The sequence below is a fragment of the Thunnus thynnus genome, chromosome 11 (genome assembly GCF_963924715.1).
Source record: "Thunnus thynnus chromosome 11, fThuThy2.1, whole genome shotgun sequence".
Classification (NCBI taxonomy): Eukaryota; Metazoa; Chordata; class Actinopteri; order Scombriformes; family Scombridae; genus Thunnus; species Thunnus thynnus.
In genome coordinates, this window is record NC_089527.1 from 9,734,537 (window position 1) to 9,758,027 (window position 23,491).

The window sequence follows — 23,491 nt, forward strand, 5'->3', positions numbered from 1 at the left end:
TGCTATGTCAATCCCCCCCACCCCCTTTTCTTTATTCCCCTATATTGATTCCTCTCATTCTGAAGGTGTATAAGAGAAACTTAATCTTTCATTGTGTCTTTTTCTTTCTCTCTCTCTCTCACACACACAGAAACACAGTGAAAGTTGTGAACAACACACTGAGATAGTCCTCTCACCATCAATGCAACAGCATAAAGAAAGATTAACATTTCAGGGTTCTGTTCAGTGACGCACATCTTGTTTGTTTGGGTACAAGGCTGATACACATCTTGGTTCTGAAAGCCTCTGGGATCTGTCTTGGCCGCTGTGAGAATGGCATAGCAGCCAAGTGTAATCTTCAGTGTCGGCCACAAACAGCGCTTTGATCCGCGCTGGGACTGAGGCCATTAGTGTGTCACGGCACATTGAAGTGATAGCTCAGAGCAGAAGTTACCCTTGACCACAGATTAGGATTCAGATAGCCCCAGGCCTTTACCTTTAAAGGTAAGCCACAATCTGCATTACAGTAATGCAATGAACAGTATGTGCCCAGGGCATGCCAGTCAGCTGAATGAAAATAATGCAGGAAATGCCTCCACTGATTGCATGCAAATCTCTCTTGCATGTGAGGTATTTGTGGATTTGGGGAAACATCCATTCCCTGCATAAATTGTTATTGCATCTTTGGGGCAACAACGCATGCCTGATGTGTACTGTAGTAATTTGTTTGATGTGTGCCATCGAGAATAACTTAGATGCTTCAACTAAACTTGCAAAAGAAATGAGTGATTCTGATTCTTAAAGTTAAGAAGCAGCTTACTGGCTCCATGCCCATTCCTGTCTGCATTTCAGACACAGGTCTGGTCTGGAAAAAGCATCATGGTTGTAAAGTGGGCCTTAAGCAAACACCCCTCTGGGGGCACCACCCCTCTCACTGGGCTCGCAAGAGCCTGAGGCTGGATCTCAGCCACCAGCTTGATAAAAACAGTTTTGGAGTACGGGTGTGTATGCGCTGCATGACAACAGGTGTTATTTAGATAATATGACTTTATATGTGTGCACAGGTGAACAGCACATCACAAGCTTCCCCTTTTCCATCACTATTATATTCATTAATACAAATCTGTCCATCCGTTAGGAGACTTGCGGTGTAGGTCTCTGTGGAACGTGCAAAAGGCCACGAGCCCTGACTGATGAATGTGCGGTGTATAATCATCAGAGGTGACATTTGCGGAGAACCAGATGTCAATACGTCACCTGACTGCAAAATATGGAGTTTATTGTCAAACATAATGCAAATTTTTCTTTGTTGTGATTGCAAGTATTTGAAATTCTAAACTTTTTAAGCATATTTCCAGAGCTCAGGGGCAATGAAACTCACTCAACCTATAAAAAAGGATATTTAAACTTTCAGGTCCAATACAAAAAATGAAAAGACAAGTGCTAAGGCTGCAGTCACATGTTATTTCCATGACAGCAACAATATAGTGGAGACACTGGAGAGGTTAAATAGGCCTTTTCCAACAGAGTAACTACGTAGCAATATCAACTGTTTTTGTAGTGAAAAAATCAACTCTGTGCCACTGTGTTGCTTGTGGTACGTTTGCATACACTAGTTATGAGTAATGAGTGATAACAGCTTTTATGACCAAAGTCATTTTATGGCAGTCCGCAAAATCTGAGTAATTATTCATTTCAATTCAGCAGGGTGTAACAGAACTATTCTGGTTGTAATATTTGGCAAAATCATAGTATGATGTAAGCTATCTTTTTTCCAATTCTGAAGAATGGTGGAAAACAGGTGCCGTAATCACAGAGGGAAACAAAACAGCTTTTATAAGAGTGGTTTGATATTTTGCAGAGACTTGGATAAATAGATCGATGCCACTCTTGTATCTGTTGTTGAAATGAAGCTACAGCCAGCAGCTAGTTAGCTTAGCTTAGCACAAAAAGTGGAAGCAGGGGGAAACAGCTAGCCTGGCTCTGTCCAAAGTATTGTAACAAAATCCATCTACCAGCAATAAAGTTCAGTAATTAACATTTTATATCTCGTTAGTTCAATCTGCAGAAAAACCAATGACAAGTTGAGGTTTTATGAGGGGTTACACCCCTGACTATTTCTTGGTGACTTCCTGTAGCCAGCAGAGGCTCAATTTAAACTTTTTTTTTTTTTTTGGACAGAGCCAGACTAACTGTTTCCCCTTGTTTCTTGTCTTTGTGTTAGGCTAAGCTAACCTGCTGCTGTTGTGTACAGACATGAAAGTGCTATCGATCGTCTCATCTAACTCACAGCAAGACAGTGAATACGTGTATTTCCCAAAATCTAAATAAGGTAACATTTCTCTGTCGCAGGGATTCAGTCTGATATTTTAAATCAGTAGTGATGTCAAAGTGGCAGTGCACATGATGCCAGACAGTAACTTTTAATTAACAATCGCTCATTGGAGATCTGTCGTCTACTTGAACCTTTTCAAATATATCTAATCATGAAAACTCTGGTTGGGACAAACTGGACTGATGATTTTAAGAAGTGATGATTTTGCTGCGTGGCCTGTACGTATCGTTTATGGGGATACTATTGCTTGAAACCAGATGTGAATGTGCTCCTCCTGCGACTTCACTACCTTGGAACAAAACGCTATCAGGTCCAGGGAGACACACACACACACACACACATACACACTCCACTGATACTCAGGAGATGGTCTTAACAGGCACGAGGGCGTCTTAGGTCACTGAGACATGCCGGTGGACACACGGCCACTAAAGACCAGCTGCTAGCTTTGTTGTACACCAGTTGTCTTCATCTTTTTTTGTCCTGACCCAGTTGTTTAGGTCAGAGAAGTGTAGAGAGGCTTTCCCCATCGTGATTAAGAGAAAAAGGTTGAGTGTGAAAGAAACATCTTTTTTTTGCTCATGGTTTGAGTGGAATTTAGAGCTGAAAAGAAACGCTGTCACTTAGGACAATCCTCTGTATACACGGGTGGAGTGGTGGATAGGATATGGTGTCCAAAGCGAGGTAATGAAACACAGTCGCCACGGCTGAATTGAGGATAGAGCACAGTGGACACAGAGGGTGAATAGGTTGTTGATTGCTCAGAGACCAGAGAGACAAAACAAAGAATGCAAACAGGGAGCGTCTCTAATGTCACTCTATAGTTAACCGGGTGATTATCTGATAATCCAGTTATCTCTTTTATTCTGTTCAAATGAATGCTTCCCTTCTGGTGACAGATGCTCCATGTCTATGATGGGACTGATCATCCTTCCCTTCATGAAAGGGGAAAGTGACAAGTACCTTTGCAAATTGCATTTATTTCCTATCTTGATTACCTAGATTATGTTGTGCAAAACAACTCACATCACTGCTGCAGCAATAGTTGATTAAATGATATATATAAATGTATAAAATATCAACTAAATAATAAATAGCAAAGGGAACATTTAAAAAAAAAGCTCTTTTTGTTTGTTTCTTCCATTGAAGCTTGTTTGAATATGAAGAAGGAATTACTCTTTGATGTAAAATATCAAAATAACTTCTTGTTGCTTTAAAGCTTTTTACAATCATGATTTAACAAAATTGTGAAATTGTGACAAAATAAGTCAAGAAACTAGCATGTTATATCTTATTCAACAAACAAAAAGGTAGGTGTTCTTCTGAATTTTTTTTTTTTTTTTTTTTTAATATTTAACCCTTATTTTCAGTATGAAACTGTGACACAGGTTGACTCATCACCTCTGACTGTACATTACACATTGATTATATTGAGGTCATCTTCAAAAACCCAATGTTTGGATGGTTTATATTCTGTTTCATGTCAAATGTAAATTACAAGCAAAAAACATCAAAAGATGTGTTTTCTGTCTAATTTCTCTGAAATTAGATCAAGTTTTTCACATTTTATTAAGCACCATAGAACATCCTTTGTGATAAAACCTATGCAAATTTAATGATTATTTGAGCTTTTATGAAATAAAATTGAGGGGAAAAATGAAAAAAGAATGGACAATATCACAGTTCATATGTTTGATATTCAATGACGTCACACCTTGGACAACAGTATACATATAACAATGATTTTTTTTATATTCTTTTAATATCATACAGTTTCCATTATGACAAATCCAAAATCCAGCAATATAGCTTTAAAATATATACTTGTATGATCCAGGAAAGCCATATTATTTGCCACAGAGGCAGGGGGTTGCAGGCTGTTCACATCTCAGCTGGCATATGACAAAAACATCTCAACCAAACGGAAATTCCTGCTCGTGCCAAAGAAAAAAGAAGAAGAAGAAGGGGAAAAAAAACGTGGGTATGTAAAGGAGAACAGTTGGCTGTTAAACATATAGGGAGCTTTTTCAAACAGGTCCCATCTGAAAGAATAATGATGGCTTTATTATTTTTCCCAAAGTTGTTGGCACAATCGAGCCAAGCCTACATACCAAAGAGGAATCACAACTACACAGAGGCACTCTGGGGGATAAAAACTGGTCACCCATTGGTCAGAGTTTGTAACACTAGAAGTCCACAGGAGCTTGATCACAGTAGTCGAGTTTGAAGGTAAAACTAGAAACCGACGAGGGAACGATCAAGAAATGATTGACCCAGTTTTTGAATCATCCACCAAATGCTGGAGAGACATGAGGCTGGTGATAGAGTTTCATATCACAGAAGATGGTTCTCATGATTGATTTTCATCAGATTTATTTTTAGATAACCAAATAAAAGGCTGGAGATTAGAAATAAATAGTTATCCCAGGTAAGCAGAGTGGAACTATAAGGCATTCTCGTTTTTAAAGTTTTCTTTTCTGAAACACTGAACACCAGTTTCTTTGTGGAAATCATTACCTAATCATCTGTTCATTAGTCAGTGTCTCTAAAATTGTTAATCCAAAAGTGTTAACAACACACTAAATAACATCTGGAGTTGTGGAAATGTTAGGTGTTTTCAAGTTGGTGATTTTATGTGTTGGAATGAAATTCTTAATTTGATGCTTTTCTTTCCACAGCATCCGGCAGCCTTTCAGCTCTACGCAACACACAAATTTTTAACTGAGCATCTGCAGCAGTCATTTTCCAAATAGTGTTCATGGTTTCTTTTAATCTCCACAGATAACAGATAAGTGAACTAATGAGTGAATATTTGAAAGGCCGTTAAGCGTACAGTCATTTTGTGTGATTGACAGCTTATCATCATATCAACACTGAACCATCCAAGTGAGGGCAACTCATCTGTTTACTGCTTGTAAGTAAAAACAGGAGATCTTTGCTATCTTTGCCACAACTATTTGACCTCGGCCTGATCTGCCCCCACATTCATTCAGACTTCAAGCCTGCGAGGCACGCAAGCATTTTTAATCAACGGCGGTGAATTAATCCAACCTTAGAACAGAGCAAAGTCACACATTGCGGCTCACACCAAAAGCTTCAGCATCTGAGAACAATTAAACGTCTGGTTTCCATGAGAGGCTGGCTGATTTGCCAGTTGACAGTTGCAGTTGGGGGGAGGAGGGGTGGGGTGGGGTGGGGGGCAGGGAGCATTCACCCCCCGATTGCCCCACCGCCTGTATCAAATCATACCACCAGACAGCACACATTAGCAATGAGGCCTGAATGAGTTTAGATCACAAAGCTGAAGAAAACAGTGTTGCAAATAAAAGCAACAACACTGCAAATATTCCGATCCCTTTGCAGACATGAGAGGTGCATTCCTCGCTAGCACGCCATGCTCCCTCCCCTGTGGTGTCAGCTCAAAGACCCCATGTTTATTCCAAAAGGGCAGCAAGGAATGAAGCTTTAACATTGGGTAACAGCTTGGATACTTGCATAGCCTGGTCTTCAAATACAGTTGTGTTATTTATTTGCTAGTGAGTGCTGTATGCAAGAAGCAGATTGTCACACCTCTTATACACCATAAATACTAATTCAGTGTTTGGTAAGATGTCAGTTTTACAGTGTTAGACAGAGTGTGCGCACCAGGCTTTGAAAGTTGCATGTTAAAATCTCAGTCCATCATGTTAAAAGTAATTTTCAACTCCCTTTCCTAAACAAGCACCATCCAGTGCTGCTGAGCAAGGCACTTAATCTCCAGTTTCCTGAGTGGAGCAGCCAGCAGTAGTACACAGTGGTTCTGCTGGGCAGCTCCCAGGTAACTGTATGAATGTGGAGCAGGGTGTTACTAAAAAAAGCCCATGTGCTCAGCAGATCCTTCCCAGATAAATAAAGTAAAGAAAAGTTTGGCCTTGGTGAGGTTTTAATTGAATTATGTTCCTGATCTAAGTTTCAACTGATTCCAACTGGGTTCGGCAGTTCTTCCTCCACTCACTGGACATAAAAAAAGGAACGTCCCTAATAGAGGCCAACTATGATTGACCTCTAACCTCACGGTACTCGTGGGATGACACTCACAAGTGAGAAGGAGGAGAGGAACTAGCACATCATGAGCAGAACAGAGCAAATCCCCTCCTTGTGCGTTCATTTTGCCACATTGTTTGTCCGATGTCAAATGGGGATAAATCGCAATGAGCAGGATTTTTTGTGACATCAAAATTTATATCAGTTCATCGAACAAGGCTTACAAGCTCTACTGTGAGGAGTGTAGGAAGTTCAGTCTCCATCCAGCAGTAATGTGCTTTTTCCATTTGAGACAGCCCCTCTCCAACACACACAAGCGCACACACACCCCTTCCCCAATATGGATGTTTGGATTGGACTGAATGGCTAATGCTGTAGGTGTTGCCATTTTCTAACTGGTTTAACTGCTGCCAAGGACTAAAACTTATCCTTGAGTAGGCCTAATCTTGGAACATTTCATATAGACAACAGCGAACAAAACCAAAAAAGAAAACCAAAAAACAAAAAGACAGAAGGAAAGTGGTGGGGCGGAGGAGAGAAGAAATAAAGACCAGAAAACGAAAAAGTTATAAGAAACAGATTGCTAAACATAAACACCAATCAGTTGACAGGAGCAGAAACAGGAAATTAGATTCCCAGGAGCTGGAAAATGCATCCATGAGAGAAAAATGAGTATCAATGATTCATTGTGTTTCAACATTTGAAGGAGGAATGGGGGGGGGGGGGGGGGGGTGGGAAGAATGAGAAAAAAATGAAATGGAGAAGGAAACAGAGACAGAGAGTAAAGAGGAAAACACAAAAAGGGAGGAATCAAACTAAAAAGGAAGAAAGAGTCAGTCAGGAAAGACACTCATCACTCCAAGGCCTCTTCCCTGATCCGCTAGATACCAGGTAGAGCACATTTTCCCAAAAGGAGCATCTGTCTTGGTCTCCTTCCCCTCCATCACCAACCTCTCTTCATCTTTCCTCCCATTTCTTGTCATGGACACTGCAAAACGGCTTAAGGTCAGAGCACATAAGACTAGCTTGCCAGCCCAGTTTCTCCCAAGCACCAGGGCTCTCTCTTCTACATGTTGGCCTGATTTGTGAAACGCTAAAAGCGGTGATTCCCAACCTTCTTGGCTTGTGACCCATCTCTTGCAACAACCCGTACAAGTTGCAAGCAGTTCACCCTAAAAGTGGCGAGCGTCCAACACAGCAACAAGAATTTGAGAAAGGTCAGAAAGTAGAACAATCGGGTTTAAAAGAAAGAGTTTTTATGTTTTCTTATCCCTTTAATCAACTTGTGACCCCTCAGATTTGGGAACCACTAGCTTAAAGTCCAACTGAAATCACATTTAATCATACCTCTTTGATGTCAAAAATAATGTCTACGTGTTTTTTAAATGTAATATTATAGTTTTGTATTATCAGAAAACGGTCTTTAGGGAGATATCTGAAATGCTGCATTTTGTCTCAGTTTGCTGCAGGAGTGTGTCAAAGGCTCGTTTGATTGACAGCAGCTGGCAGGCTACCGGTGTAACACCTTAGGAATGGAGAAGAAGTAAACAAACTGCTGTAGCTACAAGTCACAAACAGACAGCGTGTCGCTAATAGGAATTTTAAAGAGCAACGACCAAACCGGCATCTAACGGGTCCAAATTGACATTTTTAGGAATGTTTACATGCTGTTTAATGTGCTGCAGCTGAGCAGCTAATTAGCTATCTAGCCTGCTAACTGATGTTAGCGGTGCACTTTTCCCCAGTGAATGTTTGTTTGGTGGCTTTTTCCAACAAGCTAAGGTGTGGGACAAGACGTGTGTTCATGTTTGTAAGTTAGATAAGAAGGAGACTTTAGCAGAAAAGCTGATGTGGGTTGTTGTTCAGAGTCTGTGGATCTTGTGTTGTGTAGCAGGATGCTATCAGGCTCAGTGTGACCATCTGCTCTGCCTGTGACCAAACACCATGTTATCGCTTTATGCAAGATTTGATTTGCTGCGTTGAAATAAGGTCTCCAGCTACGTAAGCGGATGATGAAATGGTATTTCATCAAAATAATGCAAAACCAGGGGGCATCATCATGAATTCAAAGAATGTAAAATATAAATGTCTCCCCTTTGGTTTCAGATTATTTCTCAAAGGAGAACACAGGACGAGTGATTTACAGAGCAGATATGTGAGCTGTATTTTAGTTGGACTTTAAAGCAATCGCATTTCCCTCAGCTAGATAATGCATCCAGTTTCCCACTAAATTTTAAAGTCTAAGCACCGGAGAAACAACTTATTATTGTTCAACAAAACTACATACTTTTATATTTAACACAATATTTAAGCATTGATGTATATGTATTGATACTATAATAATAATGATACTGAGAGACTCCACTCAGCCCCTACTCTCCTACTCTGTACTTCCTTCTATGGTCTCCTCTGAGCTTCTGTCTCCTGGAAGAAAACTTATGGGTGCCTTGTGGAAATGAGCAAAACATTTTGGAATACAGCACAGTCCCTGTGATCATGGTGTCAGTGGATTTCCTGCTGAGTCACCTGAAACATTGAAGCCATCTAGCCAATAGGATGAGTCACCGCATTCTCAAAGCAAAAGTCATGACATGTCACACAGTGAATTAGAGTGGATACCCAAACCCACCAATTATTGGATCGACATCAAACAGGATACAATTCAGCTAAAGCAAAATGGTCAAAAACAAACTTTTTAAATGTTGTGCATGGCTCATAAGGGAAACCACAACAAGAAGAAAAAATGTATTTTTAGTCACTTGAGATTATTTGAAGTGAAATATTTTTGGTAAGGGTTTCCCAGTTGCAAAAGCAAGCCACTAAAAACACAAAGTTTAATAATATAACATGAAACCTTTGTTTGACAATAAAACCGCTGTGTCCCTCTGCTTGAAATGAAACAAAACTAACATCAAGCTTGACAAGAGTTGCTGAAGAGACAGTACTGATGGACGGGGTGCTCCTACTCTTTTAGAGGAGGCAAGCTAGTACATTTAAGATAATATACAACCCAGCTTTACCCTACGGAGCGAACAAAGGCACAGGAGCCACAGGCTGGTGGAGGACTGAAGCCTGGGGGTTGTGACCTGATTTTCTTGAAGGCCTGACCTCACAACTGCCCCCTCACGGGCAGGAGGAAGCTTGGCCTTACAACCTGGAGATTAGTATGAAGGAGACAAGGCCAAACTGGCAAGAGTCGCAGTGTTTTGGGGGCAATGAAAAATAATTTCCTCCTGAAGATGGGCCACCGGGGATCCAGCTTGGCCCAAAGCAGAGGAGTGTGAGCCATGCAGGAGGAATTCCAAGGCGGGGTGACTAAGAACGTCAGAGGGAAATGTCAAAGACAGACAGCAGTGTCAGGCTGGACCTGTTTACTCAATATCTGATTAAACTGCACAATGAAGGAATTCAACATCCAGAGTGGAGCATGAGTCAAACAACAGGCATCAACTCACTAATGTGCAGCACAGAAATGTCAAGTGGGACAATATAATTTGAAAACCATCTTTTGGAATATGTTATGTAATAATTCACATACTTTCTTAATTCCACAATGCTCTGAATAAACGTACAAGAATGTACAAATGTAAAAATGTACAAGAGCATCTAGTTCATGAAACACTTATTAGGTATCTTCATTTTTTAATTTTAACATAAAAAAAACTAAACTTGTTAAACAGTTTTCCATTTCTGCCGTTTGTAACCACCAATGTATGAACCTGCTGACTGAAAACAATAATATTAAGCCTCATCAATTTTAAGAAATCTCTCATTTAGCCCAAAATTGCTCTGTTGACTCTAATCTTGATTTTTCAAATTCCACCAATTCTTAAAAGTAAAAATAATCTTAAAAACCTCACAAGACTGAAATGTTTTTTGGGTGTAAAGGTTGAACGTATGGATGTTGAATTTTAATGCTTTCACCTGGTTTCAGTTGAGAAGAAGAGGAACTTCATCACTTGTTGTTATGTATAACTTCTGGTATGTAATCTCTCAAACCAACACAATATTATAAAACAAGTTATAACATAAGATATTTTAAGAAGATATAAAAAAGATCAGCACTGCTCTGTTTCTCTTTGGCATAAAGGTTTCAAAAAATGTTACAAAACTTTGAATTAAAGTAACAAAAGGAAAATATCCAAATTATATTTGAATTTTTGCAACTTTAATAGCACCATGGCAAAATTTAGACTAAGTGACTTTGGCAGATGAAACTTTCTACACTGCTGTGCTGTTCCGGTATTCTCCTCTCGTTAAATAAGCCGGACATTTAAAGCTTGGAAAAAAAGACCATGACGGAAAATCCTCCTCCTTCTGAGCGTCCATCCCTTCATTTTATAAGGAGACGATGATTGGTATTTTTACAGAGCATCTGATGGTGTTCTTTAAGGTCAGTGATTTCATCTTTAGGGAGAAAATTTGATGTGCAAATTTAGCTGTAAAATGTGTTGACAGTTGTTTCCACACAGGAAACATATACATTACCTTCATTTTGCTGTATTCACACCGTCCACTTTTTCTTTTTTCGGGGGAGACAAGACACTGTACAACACAGTGAGGTCGTGACCTTTTACGGAAGCCAGGACTCTGCTGTACTTGTGTATAAAGTTTTCCACTTTCCCAGGCACTTGTTTCAAGGCCCAGACTTCAAAGAGCACTTGAAAAGGTAGAGATATCTACCCCAACCCCAAATCCACTCCCCATTTACACAAGGGAAAGTGGAGCAATGTGGTTCATATTATTTGATAAGCATCCCATATTCTCAAAGGTATTTTAATGACCTGCGGCTAGTGCTTTCATGGTCCTGGCGCTAACTCTCCAGTGACACTTGGGGAGCCTGCACATGGTAGGGTTTTGACTGAGAAGAGCTTGCAAGATCTTTATTACACAATGACACTCGGCGCATAGACATCGTTCTGTACGATGGAGAGGAAGATCAGTTTTCCTTTCTCTCAGACCACTGGTATTCATTATGTATCTTCTTTTTCCATCTGTCCGTTTATTTTTCGCTGTCTGGAGATGTCAGGGCAAGCGTGTGTTCTTTCCCTGCCGTGAATGTACGAGTGTGTACTGATGGCCATCAGGAGGGACAGAATGTGTATTGTTTTAGGCCGCGTGGCATGCCAGCTGTCATGGATGGCCTTGACCGAGGTTTTCCTCAGGCCTCTGTGTCTGGGAGGTCTTTGGCAGCCATGTCAAACCATACACTGATAAGTTTAGACCAAAAACAGGGGTCTCGCCAAGGAGGGTTTTTCACAACATCAGCGTAAAGATTCATCTGAACTGACGTCGGCCACCCAAGCACTGCTGCCAGTATGTGAGGAGTGAGCAGCCACTGAAAAAAATGGAGGGAAAAGTCTTAAAAGCTTAAAAGCTTATATTTTAATTCTGCTCAAATTTCATAATCTCTAAATTTCTTCACAGTATGTCCCTTGATGAAATCAAATGAGACCATCCAGCAGCTTTTAGTATAAAAATCATCATAAACTTATGTCATCGCTGTGCAGCTATACCAAAGTGATACACAAATACCCAGCGGCTCAAATGGGATATGACCAGTAAAATTTACCATAAAATAAATTTCTCAGGGCATTTGCCATCTATGGAGCACTGGGAAGTTTATGCCAGTATTGTCAGGTTCGGATGAAATGTTTAAACGTTTTGCCACTTTCCAGTCTCCTGTCTCGTCCTCTCGTCAGCATACAGCTGCATTGTTTGCCTTCATCAAGCTATGCCGCAAAAGCCAAGTCTCACCCTTCGGGGGATGGAGTTCAGCCTCATTTACCGACATCAGAGTTTGTTTGTGTGGATGAGTTATGGACTTACTCTGCTGGTATGTTCTTTTGTGGTGATTACAAAGGCCCATACAGTGACTGGGAAGCTTCTACTGAACTGTCACACAGCAATTTCTTTGTTTCAGTGAGACTTTCAGGAGGTGGCTCTTTACACAGCAAACACCCCGATCTCCCAACAACCCACACCAACACCCACTCACCCCCCCCCTCCTCCACCACCCCAACTGTAAACCTGCCAATCCCTCTGGACCCCCTGGTATTTTAACAGAGCCAAATAAAAGCCCTGGATCCAAACATGAAGGTTTTACTGAGATCTGGAATATGTATTTCTCACTCTTGAGTTGCTTGATCATTGTGTGTTTGCTTTTTTGGAATAATATTTTTGAGAATCCACATTTTCCTTTCCTCTAGGGAACTGCAAGGCTGGGGGAGTGGGGGAAGATACTAGTCATGTTGTGGTTTTTCATGCAAAATCCTGATTTTCTTTGAAGTGTTTCGAAACAGACTGCGCAGTCCAAGTGACAGTGCCTGGTCTGAGCAGCTCTGCTGGTTTGATTTTGCCCCTCGTTTGATTTGTTTGTCCATAATTTCCTTTCTTCTTTTATCTCTGAGAAAATGTGTTGTGGATTCCCAAAGTGTAACATATTGTAAATTGAGTGTAAAATGACAGAGCCATGTGAATTATGAGGATCGATGCATCATGATCTAAATATGCAGTTTGTGCAGAGTGCAGATTTGGCTTGCTTTTTTCTTTTTTTTTTTTTTAAAGCAGAAATCTCTGTTCCAGTTTGAGGGAGACAAAGCGGGGAGGAGCACAGCAAAAGAATAGCAGTGCTGGCCTATTTACCACAATGTTTGAGCTGCATAGTAATATAGATGATCAGAGGGCTCATATTCATTTAATTCAGTGTAGAAATGTCTTGTGGACGAGCCCCTGATTCTAATAAACTTCTGTGTCTTTAATTTTTTTTCTCCTTCACATTAAATTAGGCCACACACTGATGCTTTAGAGCAATCCAAGGGCTTCCTGAGTGGCAAAGACTCCAAATAAAACAGCAAAAAACAAACACGGAGAAAGGCAGATAATAGTCAAAAAAGTGCAACAATAGATTGTAAACAAGAACTTCCTGTCTTCATCATCCTCTTCTTACCAGACCTGGCTCAAATCATATTTGCAAATACTTTATCATGGTTTGGTTAAGCCTATTTCACTGCCAGATGTTTGAGGTTTGACTAATAAGAACACAACAGGTGCCACGAAAAGCCACCACAGGAAAGCAATTCAAAAAGTTTATTGTTTTATGTATGCTGATTAGATTAGATTAGATCGCCCTGCTGTCCAAGCTCCATTTGAAAAAAAAAAAGGTTTCCAATTAATTTCTGACTTCGTACATATATATTCAGATACACAATCACTACACAAGTGTGAACATGCACATGTGACACATACAACATATGTAGACAAAACAAAATACATTTTGAAAATCTGAATTTAATGTCGCTTATTTTAAAAACAGACAAAAACTTCTAGATATATAATTGTAAGATGATGCATGCTGATCTACAGAATGATACTCATGCATCTATGATGATAAAAACATATTAATAAACTCACCTGCTAGCAGCAACCTGCTTCCAATCCAGGCCACTTATTTTTCAACTTTCAATTTTGGGTTTATTTTGGGTTCAGTTTTGCAACCCAGGAAACAGAAAAGACAGTCAGCTGGCATATTAAGTATTACTGTAAATTAGAATAAAAAGTCAGTTTGACAGTTATGGATGATTGTTCACACAGCTGTTTGAACAGCTTGAACAGAACGACGGTGGGTGTGATCAACACACGCAAAAGTAAGAGACACACAAAGAAGCTGGAATGGCGGAGCAGCGCATCAATCAAACGGCAGCACGTGCTGCTGATGACCCTCTCCATGAGATACAGAGTTCAGGACTTTCTTTCCCTCCTCTCTTTTTCTTTCCTTTTATCCCTTCCTTCCCATTCTGTGCCTTGCCCTGTCTGTCTTGTCTTTGACTTTCTTTGTTTCATGCAAAAGCCGCCATGTCCAGAAGGAATAGATTTGCAGGATTGCTTTGATCCTGTTGTTATGATTCTTTTATTTGCCTCAGCCACATCCTTCTCTCTGCTGCAGTCGCCCCACAAGATGCTTTGAATTAGGCCAGGGGATGGGATGGTAAGAGAGAAGAGGAGGCAGGGAGGAGAGCGAGGGGTGAGTGATGCTCACATCGAATCTTGAGGAGGGGACCTGGTGGTCCTTTTAGTGTGACCTAGGATGGAGAGGTGAGTGAGTCGGCACAGAGGAACGCGTTCAAACATAATTTTGTGCCTTCTCTTCCTTTGTCTCATTTCCTTCCCAAGCTTTTCTCCATTATACATAATCATGCTATTATTACTGCCTGATCACTGTGACTTTTATACTGATTGTATACTGCTGGACGCTTATATTGTTAGAATAGTGAGTATGTGCTGATCCTCTCATGTAATATTTGGTTTCACTCGGCTTTATTTGATTTAAAACCTTCCTACCTCGGCCTATTTGGACATCCAAATGGCGGGATTCCTGTCAAAACAGTCGGATTTACTGTCTACATCAGTAAATCAGCAAAGAGAAATAACATGCTGTGTGATGGGATTCAGTTATTGCACTGTTTCTGAACCAAGAGGTTTAAGTCAGTGAAGTAAAACAGTGATTGTGGTGGTGATGGTATTCTCCTCTTCTTTTTAAAACATTTTTTTGCCTTCATTGGGTAGAGGATGGTGAAGTGGCAGACAGGAAACAAGGGGAGAGATGGGAACAACATGCTAGAATCTAACCAGGGTCGTTGTGGTTATGTGACATGTGCAGTAACCATTCGGCTACCAGTGCGCTCTGTATTTCTCTTCTCTGTGGTTCGACGGTACCAGCCTTTTCTTCTATTAGCCTTTGGGAGTCAAAGAGGGATGAAACTGCAACTTTGTTATATGTGTGCATGCATAAATATGCATTTGTGTGTTATGAGAATGATGATGTACCGTTTTGGTTTGGACATAAGCCACATAAAACTTTGTGAGTGTCTTGTTTGTTCATTTGTTAGTGTTTTTTTGTTTTTTTTGTCGTTTATACCTTCAACAAGGACATTTTTGTGGAATGAAGTCATTTTGAATGGTCCTGACTTCTTTTTAATATACTCAATAAGGGCCCTTGAAGTTCTAATTCTTTGGTATTTAGTCCTGGTTGATTTGGCAACTTGTGGTTACTGATGTTTAAACAAAGACTTTCTTAATAAAAATAATTAAAATAAGTCCCAGAGGTTTTATTCATAATGATGTGTTTATCAATTACTGGAGGTAGGAAATGTATTTTCAGCAAAACAACAGAAGACCATGATGAAAATTTTATGCCTTCTATATAAAACCCTGCGTAGCTCAACTTGAACAAACACAAACTTGTCTCCTCTTCAAAATGCCTTCTTCCCGATTATGTCATCACACATGGGCATATACACAAATCATGTGCCATGTGTGCGTGCACCAGGTCTCATTTTCTGAATTAAGTCCAATAGGTGCATATGTCATTTTCTGTGAATCCCGTATGAATATGGGAGTCTGGACACTGTCAATGCAAACTACAGTAAAGAGATGTAACTGTGAGTGTTAATATACAGTTTTTGTGACTGTAGCAGAATAAAAACCAGTCATACATTGAATCAAAAATTGGGTTTGATATGATGAAAATCTTAAGAATTATGACTATAAGGACAGAAGGGTGTGTGTGTGTATTCATGCTGTACATATGTAATGCTTATTGCTATGCAGTGCCACTTAATGTGTATATTTATATGTGCATGCTACACATTAAGAGACTTTTAATCCTTCCTATGTGTAGGAACACATACAGTTCTTCTCTGCGGCTGTTATATTTCATATACTGTATTTCTGCAAGAACCTCCATGTTGTTAGTCTCTTTCGCCTGATATATATTTTCTGTTTTTGAATTAATCGTCCTTTGTAGACAACCTCATAAAGGAATGTCTGGGAGGAAGGTTTGGAGCACTGATATTGAATGGAACATTTACAGGACAGTGCATCTCCTTTTAAATTCACCTGCTGAGCACTGAGCATTTCATGAGGCTTTACGATACTTTCAAGAGCAGTGAACCGTCCTATGTCTAGGTTCAACCAAAATGATTTAGATTGTCTCCGGCTAATATGTGTCTGCCCTGATCTAGAGGTAAAAAGATTAGATTTATGACTACAAGACTGTACTTAAATAGCAGCTTATGATGCTGCAAAGTCATATTACAGTACACAGTTCTGCAGAAGGACTGAAAACACTTTAAAAGTCTAGAAACCTGCTTGACCAGGCACCCCAACAATCATTTGACCAAATACAACCTTGCATCCAAATGACAAAGTGTACACCTCTCATGAGCAATTCAGAACAACTCACCACCTCACTGTTTTTAAGATGCAGCGAGTGAGAGGCGGTGTTCTTATTCAAACATGTCAGACTCAGAGGAAATCTCTCAGTATGCAGGGGCCCTGGTGACATTAAATTAGCCTAAATGAGTTTGTTGACATGAGATGGTGAAGTAAACTTGTTTAGGTACAGACAGGACAGAAAGTATAAAACAAGAAGCCACAGCTAGATGAGGTTTTACAGCTATGATGAAAGATGATGAGTGTTTTGCTATGTGGTGTAGCCTGTTTTTCTTTTAATGTCTATATCCATCTGCCACTAGTGCTCTGAAAGAATTACTCTCTGTTTTTTTTTTTATTTGTAGAGGACTTGTGTGTATGTTCTGTATTTAGTAGTTTGTTTGTCAGTGTTTTATTTATTCTATCCATACAGTAATATAAATATCCACACAATGTGTGGCATGCAGAATTTTTAAAGATATCAGAACAAAGACTTTAATTTAGATATTTCAATTTCAACATATATAACATCAGCATAAAATAGACAGCTTGATTACTTACATATAGAAAGAAGATCCAGAATAAAAAGCAAATGACCTAGTATACTGCCTTGTGGTACGCCGATATTAAATACAGAGGACGAAGGTGTTTGATTGGTTTGACAAATGCATTAAGAGAAGAAGCAGCAGAGGACTTTTAAAAAGTTTACAGGAATCAATAATCACATCACCTTTTGTTAAATTTGTCATGTACTGAAATAACACAGAGAACCACCTTTTGCACTTCAAACATTCAAGCCAAATGCTTCCATTTTGTAGCTTCAACATCTACAACTTTAATAAGGCATCTGTGTTTTCTTATGGTGGGAATATAATATTACTCATTATTGTATGCAGGGGAAAAAAGCATGTATACATTTTTAAGGAGCGTGGACCATCACTTTCCATGTCGGAACAAATAAATCTTTTGTAAACTTATTGTAATTTTGTTGGTATTTAATTAAGTCTGTGTGAACATGCCATCCATCTGGAACCCCGGTAATTTCAATATGCCGTATAAATGCGTTGGGGAAACACTAGTTCATTCTTGTGTGGCGGTGGTTGGCATCAGTGGAGAGGAGAGCAATGGGCTTAGACCTGCACCCACATGTGGGACACATTTGACAGAGTAAGCACACACAAGTACATACACTTGGCAGGACTACTGTCTATCAAACACTGGTAGACAAAAGAAAAGAGCTTGCCACGTTGCATGTGAAACACCCACACACATGCATTCACACAGAAACCAAAACACATACAGTATGTTCAAGCTCATAGAAACAATCTGTGTAGACAAACACACACCCAAACTGACACCATTCATATTTCTGTACACACACACGCGCGTGCACACACACGTATACACATCAAAAACTTCCTGGCACATGCAAACACACACATATATTCACCCTTTCATCCCAGAAATGTGGCCACCATTACCATAGGATGTGGATGTGAGCTGTGATAAATAAAACGGGATCAAAATCTGAAATGTTTATGTGGTGTGTTATAAAAAAAGAAACCAGAGCAGGCCTGTTTCCTCCATCCCTCCAGCCAACAAAGTCCAAATCAAATACGCAAAAAATCAGCAGCGACGCATAGTATGAAAGGCTGATTATTGCACACACACACAAACACCTGCAGCAGAGCTAAACTTAACAGCTTTAGGTTCATCTTATCTTAATCATTTCATCACAAAATACGTATCGACAAACAAAATGCACAACAAATAAAAGGCTCCGTTGTGAGGTTCAGGTGTTTTTCGTTTATACCTCTCCTTTGTGTACATTAGTCCTGCTGGTGTCTGAACTAACTCGGTGAAGATCAGACCTTGTTCTTGTCTCTTCAAAAGATTCTGTTTGCTACCAGTTATACTTGTCAAAAATGAAAAGCATCCTTGCACAGTTTCTGCAGCTGCAGTTCATCACGGTACACATGGAGCGTTAATTTTCTTTTTTGTTGAAACTGTTGCTTCATATCTCAGAGAGCAGTCAGCATCAGATTAATTTGACACTGATGTCTATATTTAATAGACAAAAATAAGACAAAGTAAATAGTAAAGTACTTTTTATTTATTTCATTTTTTTTATTAATCTAGCACTGTGGATAACGTGGCTAAATGGGCACACATGCTTCACATATTCCCTCAGAAAATCAGTTCCACTCCACACCTGATATGCATGTGTTTGATGTTTGATTTTATAAACCATTTGTACTTCTTTGAAATTTTGTGCTGCTAATTTTGCGACCTCAGTGGTAAAAACAAGACTACAGCCATGCCGGAGGCTCTGTAAGGCTTACTTAGAAACAGCTTTGAGCTAAATGCTTATGTCAGCACGCTGACAACGACAATGCTAACATGCGGATGTTAAGCAAGTAATGTTGACCATTTTCACCTAGTGTGTTAGCAATCTAACATTTTAGCACCAAACACAAAGTACAACTGAAGCTGATGGGAATGCCGTTAGTTTTGCAGGTCTTTGGTAATAAATCACAGTATTAAACAAATTATAATTTTGACCTGATGATGGCATTAGATTGAAAAGTCAGAGGATCACTAAAGTTATTACAATTCATCCTCTGGGGACCACAAATGTCTTTACTAAGTTTCATGGCAATCCATCCAATAGTTGTGGAGATCTTTCAGTAACAACCTGCTGGTGGCGCTAGACTCGTTAGGATACATCGTCCTCTCAAAAAAAGGAAGTTTCACATATGAAGGTTTTCCTACCGTTTACTGAACTCCCAACTGGTTCGTGATCTTTTTATTGTGACCGACTGAGAAACTTGGAGTACTCAGTTTTATGTTTTGTTGTATGAAATCGGCTTTACTGTCCCACGGTGTGTTATTTTTAGAGGTTCAAGAGCTTTGTATGTGACATGTGTTGCACATGCTTTTGTGTATTTGATGGACCATTCATCCATCTATATATCGTGTAAGGATTCTCATGATAAGTGTAGGGATTTTCTTTCTGTGTGGGTTTTTTTTTGATCATTTTGTCAGATATGCTGTTGTGCAATAAGCCTGAAAAGCACTTTAAAGTTCTCACATTTTAGTGATTAACTAGTGACTGTATCCACGGCCGTTGTTTCCCAAGAAGGCTGACACCAGAAATGTGCACAAAAAAAGAGGGTAAATATTCAAGCCTAAACATTGTTGTATGGTAAAGATCATAAAAGCGTGACTGCAACACATGTTTACATTTGAATCTGATGACTGGTAGCTTAAATAAATGCTTTTTTTTGTTTGCTTTGGTGGTGGCTCCCCACATATTTTTAGTTGCATAGTAGCTACGAGGATCCTGTGGCTCCCCGCTTGTGCTCTTGAACTACCACCTGTCCACCTGTCACTGACTCACTGAGGATTTGCGAAAACCTCAGGAGTCTCCCACAGAGCGGGCGTGCCAGTGGGTGAGAAAATAAGAGAGGAGGCATACTGCGGTCGACAGAGCGTCCTTCGGTACCTCCTCCAGTAGGTTGATTAAAGAGATGGGTTGTGCTAATGGATGCCTGGCTCTCAGACCACAGGAGAGGACACATTACAGATAACTCATCCCAGAGAGGATGACTTGTTATGGGCTTGGTGATCCCTCCGTCAGATGGAATACACTTTAAAATCAATTGTAGAGGTTGGTTCTTTTTTAACACTCAGAAATGTTTATTTTACTATCTCCTGTTATCCCATAAAATATTTTGAAACCTTTGTTATTATTCAGCAACCATGTGACAACTGATGAAATACAGTATCAGTCAAAGGTTTGGACACTGTATGTTACACATCATCCAGTTAGACGTTCATTGTACTAAATAAGTAATTTGTATATTTAAATTGTCAGTCTAACTATCAATATATAGAAAAAACTTGAACTCTGTTTATTACATTACATTGTTATGAGATATGACTTTATTAGTCAATATAATTATTACATCATTTTTTAAAAGACAGCACAACATTCTTGCAATCAAGATAAAAAATTTCTGATAAAGGTTTAGGTGTATTCCTCATTTTTATCCTGAAGAAGGCAGTGTGCCAAAACAATCTTCATCTGTTAAATAAATTCACAGAGGTTATGGGTGTGGAGCTTTTTTCACATTTTTTGGTGAACTCCTTAACAAAAATAAATAAATTAAATATGATTAAATGTCCCAACAGGGAGGCAGACACTTGGAATAGAGATTACGAGTGTGCTGCAGAGTGTGGAAGACTCTGGTCAGAGCGTGTTTCTGTTATATTGATAATAAATTAACTTCTGTGTTTCCAGTATGACTTCACTCATTAGAAGTGAGGTCACGTTAGTTCCATCATCAGTTAAATATCTGTCACACTTGAAGTGATGAAGTAATAAATTCCAGACAAACATGAATTACGACAACAGTTACGTACACAGTTATATCATACATATTATTGCCCAGGCCCATATTGAATTAGAATACCTTTTGATTGACAGACAGACATTTTGACTTGTCATAGTAGGAAAAGCACAACTGTTATTAATAAAATTAATGATGGCTCTGTTTATAAGTGCTGCAAACTACGCTATACATCCCTATCTGCATTGTAGATTTGTGATCCACTGTCATTTTCTTTGGAAATTTCAAGTTTATTTGCTGAGTTTATTTGAAATATGTCTCAAGTGAGTGTACAATATATCACTGAAATGTACTGTACAATTTTTGGAGGCGTTTTGGGTATAATTCAAATACCTATGTTGAGCAGGGCTATCTTGTAAATCTCAACGCCCTTACTTTTACCCGTCCAGCTTTCTTGTAACATCCAAAGCAAATATCACAGCAGAACAACTCCAGTTTAATGGCAGCGAGGATAGTTACATCAGTTCCTGCATCAGTAAAAAACACTACCCCTGACTTCTCTTTAGCACTGCCATATTCTCTCACTTCGGTCTCAGAGGAATATCACAGTGCAAGAGATGACTTCTAGAAATGTAAATCAAGTCACTCTCCTCCCCATAAACACACACACATACACTGCTCATTCACTGGGACTCTAGAAAAAGCATCGGAAACCAAAGGAGCCGCATACTCCTCCATGGAATTCACTGAGGACAGGATGTTGGCTTCACGGTCACGCAATGCTGCACTCATCCCAGCCTAGGCTCTTTATTCCCATTACACATTATATCATCATGTATCTGCATCAAGCGCCGAACGCTGAATGGGTCAAGACATTGTTATTGTGTTCTGCATGATGTTCAAGTAATAATACAGTGTGTTTTTCGTGCATCTGCAGAATTATAACCTATTAGATACTACACTTTAAATATAATCATCATTTAGTTTACAGTAGCTGTTATTTACTGTGCAAGAAATATCAACCAAATTATTTATTTATGCATCTGAAATAGCCTTTTAAAAATCTGATTATACATTACTGTTACAATATACATTTTGAAGGATTTTCACAGGTTAATGAGTACCTTTAGAAACTCTTGAGATACTGAATGGAGTTTGTATTTCTTTGTATTACTCTTGTGTATACTGAGAGAAACCTTAGCTCAAAGAAAACTCTGATTTATTGTTTTTGGGATTACAGTACACACATACACACACGCACACAAACACACAACAGTCATACCAGCCACATGAACAAATTAACTCTTTCACTCCCTTAACAAAGCATCAGTCTCATTTCAAAGTTTATATTTTAAAAAAAAAAAACAGAGCTGCAGAATAACCATCGAGAAGTTGAGTAAATTATACAGAAACAGATCATTAATTTTAATGAAATGTAACAACACATAACATCACATTCAGAATGTAGGATCAATATATCAGATTATAGTTTCTGGAGTTTAGATTTACATGTTTTCTGACACTGAAATGACTGTATTGGGAGAATAACAATCTGTTATTTGAATGATAAAGCAAAAGAAAGGGGGGAGAATAGCCATCTTGACAAATCATTTATTAGTATGAGTCTGAATCTTATATTTCCTAAGACACCGATAAAAACATCTAAGAAAAAAAGCAAAATAATTTCTTCGGCCTAATTTCTCCTTTGAATAAATTGTCATTTGCTTCAAGACAGTTCCCAAAACAGAAATGTGCGTGCTGGAGACAAGTGAAAATATCTTGCACCATATGAAGAATGTTTCACCTATTTAAGTAAAACCAGATTTTATGTTTCAGTCACAGAGTGAACGGCTTACTTTTGTAAGTGTGTAGAGCTAGGTTTTCGCTGTTGCCAAAAGCGTTTTCCTAAATGTCTTTTTTTAAACTTTTCTTGCTTTCTCTAGCAGATCTGGGAAGCCGCTTATCAGTGGAGGAAATGGTCGATTTGATGTGGTGTTCCACTGTGGCCTTGCAGCTGAACCTGTACAGTCGGACAAACATGCATGCACATACTGTACTCTGTGCAGGCTTCTTTTAAAGCGTCACTGTGTCATCAAACATTCTAACTTTATACAGATTTCACGTCAGGTTTTCATTCAAAATTTTCAGTCTTTCATTCAGTTCTCTCAAGTTGATCCCTCTGTTATAAAAATAAGCAAATGCTCTGGAGGCTTTCCATTTTAAAGTGATCAGTTACAGGGAAATAAGTTTTATCTGCTATTTTTTTAAACTATTACTTACTTAGTGGTGGCAGCATCAGTAGAAAAATTAAAAAATAAAGTAAGAATAATGCTGTAAATTGTGGGCTTTAATCTAAACATTACCATTGCTTGCTACTTCTATCAAAATACTACAAAGCTATTTCAGAAAACAATCATCTCATAGTCAGTTTTTATCAAAATGATGATAATGATGTTATTTTTGGTGCCTGTATTCCTCTTGTGAGTTTAACATCAGTCATGACTTTGCTCCGTTTAGTCAGGAGTACTTTACTGTGAGATAATGTAGGTAAAGAAGAACTCGTGACAGCGACTAAGAGGGTGATGAGTGA